The following is a 9,663-nucleotide window of genomic DNA, read 5'->3' on the forward strand; positions in this document are numbered from 1 at the left end:
CTGAAGTCTGTTAAATCAGTTTTCTTTTTCTGGAAATTTAAAATTCATGCAAGTTTTAGGGTTTTTGCACTTTTAGAATAACTTAATAATAATAATAATAATAATAATTCATGTTGAAGTGAAGCTTTTGCTTTTAATGTTTATTATTATATATATATTATATATTATTATTATTATTATTATTATTATTATTATTATTATGTATATTTTCATAGTGATGAGGTAGCATCATTACTCTATCATTTACTGCAGGTCAGACATTTCTTCTTCAGAGGAGAAACAAGATGTTGCAGGTGATTTGGTTGAGTCTGCAGATGATGAGGTGAGTCTAATCTGTTCACCTCATACACTTTCTTTCACACATTAAAAAAAAATTGATCTTGTTAATCAGCAGTTATATCCATCTCTTCTGTTCCTTGTATCTGGACTGAAGGGCCAGTATATATATCCTTCGTTATATATTAATTTGTGGTGAAGCTATTTCTGTTCTTTATTGCTGTTTGAGTAAGTGGCAGGTAAAATCAGATTTTTCTTGATCTGCTGCTTTTCGGTCCTTAATGAGTAAACAGATACAGTTATTGTGACTTTAATGCATATAAACTGTAGGAAGGCAAATATTTCTTCAGTGGACTCCAGTGGTGAGGCCATACAAGGTTTATCATTTTAAAAATTAACCCCTGATATTCAAGCACCAACATACCAACATAACAATGACTGTATCATGAAGATTTAACACACATGTAGAGAGAGTGAGAAACATTAACTTATTATTAATTGTTAAACTCTCTAGTTAGTTTGAAGCAATAATAAACTGCTTGGCCTCTCTGTTGCATCTGTTGCTTTATTTTGCACATTTTTTCATATTTGAAATGAAGTTTCTCTGCATTATAATTCATTTTTATACCCACAAAGTAGCATCATAACAGTGATTATTACTTTCTGCAGGTAGCAGCATGATGCTGCAAAGAGAAGATGGAGACATGCGAAGGAGATTTTTTCCTGTGAGTCAAACCTCCACTTACATTCCCTCTGATATATAATGACACATAATGACACATTTTTTAATCCATATTGCCCACTCAGCACTGCAGCTTAATTTTCTTTTTTTCTTTCAGGAAAAGAGAAATGCAGTGGAACTGAAACATTTATGCGTCTTCCATCAGAAGCTGTAACTCTCTATCAACCTGCCTGCTGCTTCTTCAACTCATTGTTGAAACATACATAATATTTAGATGATTTAATCATACCAGAAAATACTTTATTTATCCCCCAGTGGGGAAAGTCAGTCGTCACAGCCGTTTAAAATACAGAAGTTTCAACAATGTAACCGTGTGTTCAGACCGGACGCGTAGCGAATTTTCGCGTCGCGTTACTCGCGCGAGTTGATACGCGCGAGAATTGAATTTAATTCGCGTCACTCGCGCGAGTAAACGCGACGCGAATTTTCGCCAAAGAGACTATTTAGCGCCAAATAATTGCCTCCATTTCATTCTGTCATCAACCATGACAAGCATAGCGTCCCTGTACCTGCTCTGGAAGTCCGAGATACGTCGGGAAACACGCCGTCGTGTCTGGGTGAGTGACATCATCCGGAGGCGCACTCAGCACGGAGAGAGGACCGCAGAGTACTTCCACCTTTTCCCCTCCTGCCGACCCACTCCTCCTTCCTGCCTCTTTTCTCCTCTCTCTCATGTATGTATCTCGGACACTGTCGTCCAGAATCTCAACGCTGATAGGCTGTCCCGACACAGCGTCACGCGAATATTTCGCCAAAGTTGAATTTATTGAACTCACGCGAATTCGCGTTGTTTCATTCGCGCCGCGACATTCGCGTCAATCGCGGCATTCGTGTCGCGCGAAACCCGCGATTCGCGCCGCCGGCAAAAATTCGCGTCTATTCGCGTGTTTGCATTGACTTTGTATGTAATCTTGCCGCGCGAAATATTCGCTACGCGTCCGGTCTGAACGCACGGTGAGATAAAAATAAAGAAAACAGACAAAATAATAAAAAAAAAAAAAATGCCAAAAATGACTGAAATCTTTTTCTCTGCTGTCTGACAGTGTCAAAAGACAAAATGAATGTTCTTTGACACATAGACTTGTTTAGTCAGTGACTGACTGAAGTTTAAATGTCTTTAAATGTCTGAAATTTAAAGTTATGCCAATATTTGTAGTTATTAGTTATATATTAAATGTATTAATCTGAGAGAAGTTTACATGATCATACTTTGATATTCTCTGTGTAGCTCTCAGACTGTCCAGTTAAAAGTTAATGAAGAGTTTCTGTTTAAAGTCTTCTCAGTGTTTGTACCTGCGCTTTAAAGCCCACCCTGATTTAAAGTCCTCTTTATATGGATTATTCTGTTGGGAATAAAATCAAGTTCTTCTACATATGTTGTGTCCATTTGTGTCAATTGATTCCTCCATTAACAGACAAACACAGAACCAACCTGGCAACCAACATTCCTCAGACGTTTTGACCCTGAACCACAAAGTTCTCCAGTTGGCGGGTCAACAAGACAAGTTCAGGCCTCAGGGACGTTTGGACGACCTGTGGAAAGATCAGCTTTCTTCCCAGGTCCCCCCTCATCTCCAATCCTTGGGCTGTCTGCACGAGACAGGAATTTGTTTGGAGGTATGTGGATTTCCCCCTCCCTGATGAACAAGACGGATGCGGCTGCCTTTAAGGGGACCTGACACCTTTTCTGTTTTTCCTGCTCCAAGACTTCAGCCAGCGTTCTGAGGACCTTGTCATGGCACCATCTGTATCTCCCCTGGCTAAGGGCAGTCTTGCACCCTGCCAGTATATGCACCAACGTTCCTCTCTCCACAGGACCTACACGTTGGGTCTCATTCCCTCTCGGTGCAGGTTTGTTGGAGTTGGTAGGATGTCATACACTGACTGGAGCAGGAAAGAAACTCAGAAAATCCAGGCCAGTCCAGGCTCCTTGTGACCCTAGTTCAGCTGCCATTGTCCTTCACTTCTCCTCCGCCAGTTGTTGGACCTCGGCTCGGATCATTTCTCTCCTCTGCCTCTTATATTATACACTAATGACTGTCAGAGTAATCACGCATCACGTTTGGTCCTTAAGTACGCAGATGACTCTGTTATTGTTAGTCTGCTGCAGGGTTCTGAACATGATCATGGCCCAGTACTTAATCAATTTGTTAATTGGTGTGACCAGTCCTTCCTCCAGATAAACGTGGCCAAGACCAAAGAGATGATCATCGATCCTGTGTGATTGAAGGGGAGCCAGTGGCAGCAGAATAAATATCTGGGCATTGTCTTGGATGATAAGCTGAAATTTGATGCAAACATTGACAGTATATGTAAAAAAGTGAACCAGCTTCTGTTCTTTTTAACCTCCTGAGAGTCAAGCTTTTGTTTGGTATGTATTGTTAGTTTCTCCTAGATATTTTGGATTTGTAGGACCTGATAAATACAAAAACTAAGCATTGTCTTTGAACAGGAATTAGTTTTTGAAAAAAAATAATGGATTAATTTTACTGTATAACGCAATTAATTCACCAGTGAATAAAACTTTTTATTCCCTTACATTTACATCCTCTCATTTGAAGAATGATAGTAAAAGTCTATTCGTTTTCAAATGAACACTTCCTGATTAGCAGAGTCGGAACTTGTTGCTAATGTTAAAAATAGTCAAACTTGCACAGAACATCAAACTACAAACATTATTAAGCACAAATAAACAAGTTTTAGCCATAAAATCTGATCAGCTTTTGTACCTGGTCCACTTTTGTCTGGGTAAAAGCTGTTAATTGACTTTACCAAGATGCTGCCAGCTGATTCTGGCAGCATCTTGTTCAGTTCTAGTTAAGCAGAATTAAGTATAAGGTCCAGAAAACCTAAAATGAAATGTCCACATATGAGGACGCAGGGTCTCAGGAGGTTAAGGAAGCTGCAGAGTTTTAATGTAGACAGGACTCTAATGAAAATATGTTTTATTCTGCTTTTATTGAGTCTGCACTTTCCTTTAATGGTATCTGTTGGTTTGGACATCTCAGTCTTAAAAATAAAAACAAGCTGGATAAAATGGTCAGGCTGTGTAAATAACTGGTGTTTGCCTTGAAAATCTTCAGCAGCTATATGAAGAAAGACTCATCTCTAAGGCTCGGACCATTGTTTCTGACTCTATTAACCCCTTACATGCTGAGTTCCAGCTGCTTCCTTCAGGGCCAAGGTTTAGTTTCCCTAAATGCAGCACCAATAGGTCCAGGTTCTCTTTTGTCCCATCTGCTAGAGCCGCTCTAAACAAGCAATGATGTCAGAACGTTATCCTTCTTATAATCCTTCTTATACTTTATACTCCATTTAACAGTGAGAGATAATTGGGAACTGTGTTGTTGCACTATTGCACTTGTGTGAATGTTGTACTTGTATTTTATGTCTTATGTCTTCTACTACTGTCTGTAAATCAAATTGCCCCTCGGGGACATTAAAGTTTTTACCTTACATTCTGAAAGAGCCGGGCCTTTAACTTCCCCAGTAGGCCCGATCCCTCGACCTTCCTCAGACACTCATCCAGCCTCTTCTCCATCTGGGACACGTTGCCTCTGTCAGACAGAGCGGTATCACCATACCACTCCCCGAGGCTCTTTATTGGGCTCTCCTCAACAGATGCTATGACCTGGAACCAAGGTTATAATAGTTGTGGATTTTTCATTAGTTTTTTACTTTCAAATTCAGTTAGTTTTAATTTATTTTTAGAGTGAGTTTGCCAGTTTTAATTCGTTTTTATTTTTTGGAAAATGCAAAGTTTTAGTTTTAGTGTTAGTTTATTTGTAATGGGGTATTTGTTGGGTGCCAGATTTAAAAAAAAGTCACAACAAATGTTGCCTTTATTATCCATCTCAGCCCCAATAAGTTTATTAAGTCATAAAACCAAATATATGAAACAGATTTAATATCAACCAGAAAGGTTTACGTATGAAAAAGGTTGACAAAGACGAAGACGAAGTAAAGAAGAAGTAACTTTTCGTTATTTCGTTAACTATAATAACCTTGGCTGGAACCTACTGGTCACCTTCCTGTTCCTGATGCTTCTTGACTCTGTGTTTGAATTCATTCCTGCCCATGTTTCCAGGTCATCAAGTGCCTTCAGGATGCTCCTTGTTTGCACACAGATGATGTTGTTATTGTCAGGTGGTCTATAAAGCCTCTTATTGGAGGTCGACCAACTCCAGACTCCACTGTCAGAGTCCCTGCTTCTGTTATGAGCAGATTGATTCCCATGATGAAGAGGACGGGGGACATGGTGCAACCTGTTGTGATAAAGTTTTGATTGTTTTAACTAAATATAACTAAAATTGATTTTCTTTATAGATTGTATTCAGAATTCTTGCACTTCAAAAACGCTGAAAACTTTTTTATTTTCTTTTGGATATGCCTAAACTTTTTATCTATTTTTCTTGTTGAATGAACTTATTTAATATGCATGCCTTGTTTTGCTTGTTTGTTTGTTTGTTTACTCCTGATTCTAAATGTTACCTGCAGGGACTCTGCAGGAGTTTGGAGGTTGGGTTGAAGCAGCTGGTTTCTTGCTCCTCATTCAACAGGTTTTTAATCGTCTTCAGGTATCAGAACTACGTCTTTTATATACTTTCTAATAGCAGTGGTGGAAAGTTACTGAGTACATTTACTCAAGTACTGTACCTGAGTACAATTTTGAGGTACTTGTACTTTACTTGAGTATTTCCATTTTATGTAACTTTATATTTCTGTTTCACTACATTCAGAGGTAAATATTGTACTTTCTACTCCACTACATTTAGCTGACAGCTTTAGTTACTTTACAGATCGAGATTTAACATGAAAAACATGATAAAGTTTTGAATGCAGGACTTCAACTTGTAGTGGAGTACTTTCACAGTGTGGTATTAGTACTTTTACTTAATTAACAGTTCTGAATACTTCTTCCAATTCTTCTGCTAATAAATACATACTAATATTATTGCATTATCTGTTCAGTTATATCCTTCAGTGGGGAAAACAATGTGGACACTATAAAGAAACAGGAAAACTGGGAGGATGTTGTAGTAAACTAAAGAGTAGCTCTACAATATTTCCCTCAGAACTGTAGAGGAGTTCAAGTTGTTCATGAAGAGAAAAGAGTCAAATGAAGTACAAGTACCTCAAAGTATTTAGTGACATTATTTAGATAAATGTGTCTGTAACTTTAAGTTCCTTCTTCTCTGTATCCTGGATGAAAGAGAGCTTGCACTTTTTTATGTATTTTTTCCATCTTAATGTACCTATTTCACATGTTTGCCCATTCCCTTATCCCTCCTGTTGGTTCCTGTAGCTGTAATGTGCACTACCTGCATGACTCGGCAGGTTGTGGTTTCAGCAGTTACTTTCACTTACCGCTCCTTCACCTGTCACAGTTTGTTTCTCTCCGTCTGAAGGTATTGGACATTTTTTTAATATATTTCAACTAATGTCATTGTGTCATCTTTTAATCCAGTTTGTCATTCAATCTTGACAGGACAAACTAAAAAAGAAAACTGCTAAAAACAGTCATAATATGTTTTAGAAGCAGTAGTTTGTGCTTCTTTCCCTCCTGTTGTTTACTCCTGGCTCTGAGCCTCTCCTACCTGTATGACTTTGCCAAGAATTCACGGTGTTTGGTTTGAGCAGTTACATAGTTTGAGCTGTGTCGCAGTTTGTTTTTCACCATCTGAAGGTATTGTCGTTATGTTTTCAATAGAATTAATAATCTATCTTGTTGTATTGCTCATTTATTCAATTAGCCTCTCTCATTCTTTGTGCAGGTATGGATTTTCTTTGTTTTTGTAGTAGTTGTATGAAGTAAAATAACTGACAGTTTGTCTTGAAATAGGTGGGCTTAAACTTTAAACAAAATAGTCATAAAAATCCGATTTTATTCTTGTTTTTTAAATGTATTTAAAATCTGTGTGTGTGTGTGTGTGTGTGTGTGTGTGTGTGTGTGTGCGTGTGTGTGTTTGTTTTTTGGTTGGTTTTGTTTGTTTGTTTGTTTTTTTGTTTCCAGGTCTCAGGATGCCAAAGAGCCGCTCATTTAATGGGTAAGTTATGGTGAAGTTACTTTACACTGGTCCCTACAGCAATAGTAGCAATACTATTGCTGTAGGGACCAGTGCTCGGTGCGATTGCCCCGAGGCCCTAATAACAATTCAGTGAGTTCACATTGACGTATGTTTATTTGTTACACGTTTACTTGAACTTTTCTGATGCTCACTTTGTGATTTCTGTGGCTGGATGTCTTATAATCTAATTTCCCACCCTGGTGGGGTTTTTTTCTCTCTGTCATCAGATGTTCACGCCAACAGAGTTTTAGAAACAATTATTATTATCGCATAATGTCATATGAGGAACTCATTGATTTCAGACGGAGAGAACCTCCCAGGTAAGCTCTTAAAATAAAATTAACTGCATTCATTAACATTTTGCACACACACACTTCAAGCTATGTAAATGTGTGTGTGTGTGTGTGTCCAGAGTCCCTCCAAGTCCCCTTCTTCTCCCAAATGAAAGGTCAGAAGGTTGCACTGAAAATGTCGAAGCAAAACCCCCCTCTGATATGAAGAGGTGAGCTTTTACTTTGTTTTTACCTCATTAACTTTAATGTTTTCTCATTATGAACATTTCACACATTACATGCTGAACCTCTGCTGCTTTATTCCTCACACTGAAATCCTGCTGCTGCTGCTTTGTTGGCTGGTGGAGAGAGTTAGTCGGCTTCCAGTCTGCTCGTGCTCGTTGTCACTGGCCTCATAAGGAAACTTCTGTTACTGAACTCAGAGTAAATTCATGGAATCCTATTTGATCTTTGAGACGAGCGAGTGACGGATGGGAAGTTTATTATATCATTAAGCAGTAACTTTAATCAAGTACTGAACTTAAGTACAATTTTGAGGTTCTTGTACTTTAATTGAGTATTTCCATTTTACGTAACTTTATACTTCTCCTCCTCCACTTTTAGAGGCAAATATTGTACTTTTTACTCCACTACATTTAGTTACTTTACAGGTCGAGATTTAACATAAAATACATGATCAATTTAAAGTGATTAGACATTTTTTAAATTTAATCTTATAACAGTATATTAAGAAGTTAAATGAGCCCTATCTTTACTAAATTAAAACACTGCTTAGATGAAAGAATCAATACAAATTAATAATCCTATAATATATTTGGAATATATAAAACAATCTGAGTGGATCAATTCTGCATAACAAGTACTTTTACTTTTGATAGTTTAAGTACATTTCAATGCTGATTTCGATTTTGAATTTTAAGTTTTGAATGCAGGACTTTAACTTGTAGTGGAGTAATTTCACATTGTGGTATTAGTACTTTTACTAGCGTAAAGGATCTGAATACTTCTTCCATCTCTGTCATTAAGCATATTATAACTTGTTTGCATTAAAGGGACAAAATCATATGAACAACTAGTATCCAAAATATTCTCATCAGACTCTACCAGTAACTATTGCTGTAACACACTGCTCACAAAATCTCAAACACAGTCCATTTACCAAACACAGTCAGACGTATGAGGTTTGACCTGGTCTTGTTTGGGGAAGACCTCAAGGGTCACCTCTTCTGTTTTATATATTCAGAAACTCAGTGTAATAATTAACTTTTATTTATATAACACCAAAATATTCTGACAACACGCTTTACAGTAAAACATCAGTAACACAACCTTAGAAAAGAGAAACAAAAATGACATGAGTACAAATAATTTTAATGTTTATTTTCATATTGCTGAATTAGCATCTTAACTGTGTATGATGTGCTGCAGGCTGGAACATCTGAACTGTCTCCGCTTCTCCGCTGTGGCAGCTCATCGTGGTTAGACCGGGCTCGAGATCTGTGAGTCTAATCTTTTCATCTCACAAATCTTCTTTCACACTCTTAAAAAAATATACACTAGTGCTCAAAAGTTTGTCGTAACCCAGAAAATGTCTGTTGTTTTCCATGAAAACAAACTGTTTTATTCATGATATCAGTTACAGAATAAACAAAAAATACAGTAAAGACATTGACAAGGGTAGAGATAATAATTTAACCTGAACAAAGGGTTAAAGTTACAGTTAGGTTTATGTTGGGGTTGGGGTTGGGCATTTAGTTGTGATGGTGAAGGTTAGCTTAAGGGTTAGGGTATCACCAAATCTCCAACATTATGTGCTAAATCAGCACAAAACAGTTTCCAGCTGTGCTAGCATAATGCTCAGGTGTTTTAATAATCAATGAGCTTTTCAACACTATAAACATGGATTAACACAATGTGCCACTGGAACACAGGACAATATGTAATAGATATTTCATGAGAAAATCAGCCGTTTCCAGCTTTAATAGTAATTTACTGTGTGTTACTGTCTGATCAATTTAATGTTATTTTAAATGAAATTTCGCTTTTCTTTTAAAAATACGGACATTTCTTAGTGACCCCAAAATTTTGAGCAGTAGCATTTTTTTGTCTCTTGCATTATGTCCTGTGTTTCATGTGTTGAATGAAGGTTTGCTGTCTGCAGCGGGATTAAAACATCTTTGACTCTCCTGTCAGCAGCTTCTTCTTCTTCTTCTCGTCTGTTTACGACGTCGTCTGTCGCTGCTTCAACTCATCATCCTGCATCGCTCCATGCTGAGCAAAGATC

This window comes from Centropristis striata, chromosome 16 (genome assembly GCF_030273125.1).
Source record: "Centropristis striata isolate RG_2023a ecotype Rhode Island chromosome 16, C.striata_1.0, whole genome shotgun sequence".
Lineage (NCBI taxonomy): Eukaryota > Metazoa > Chordata > Actinopteri > Perciformes > Serranidae > Centropristis > Centropristis striata.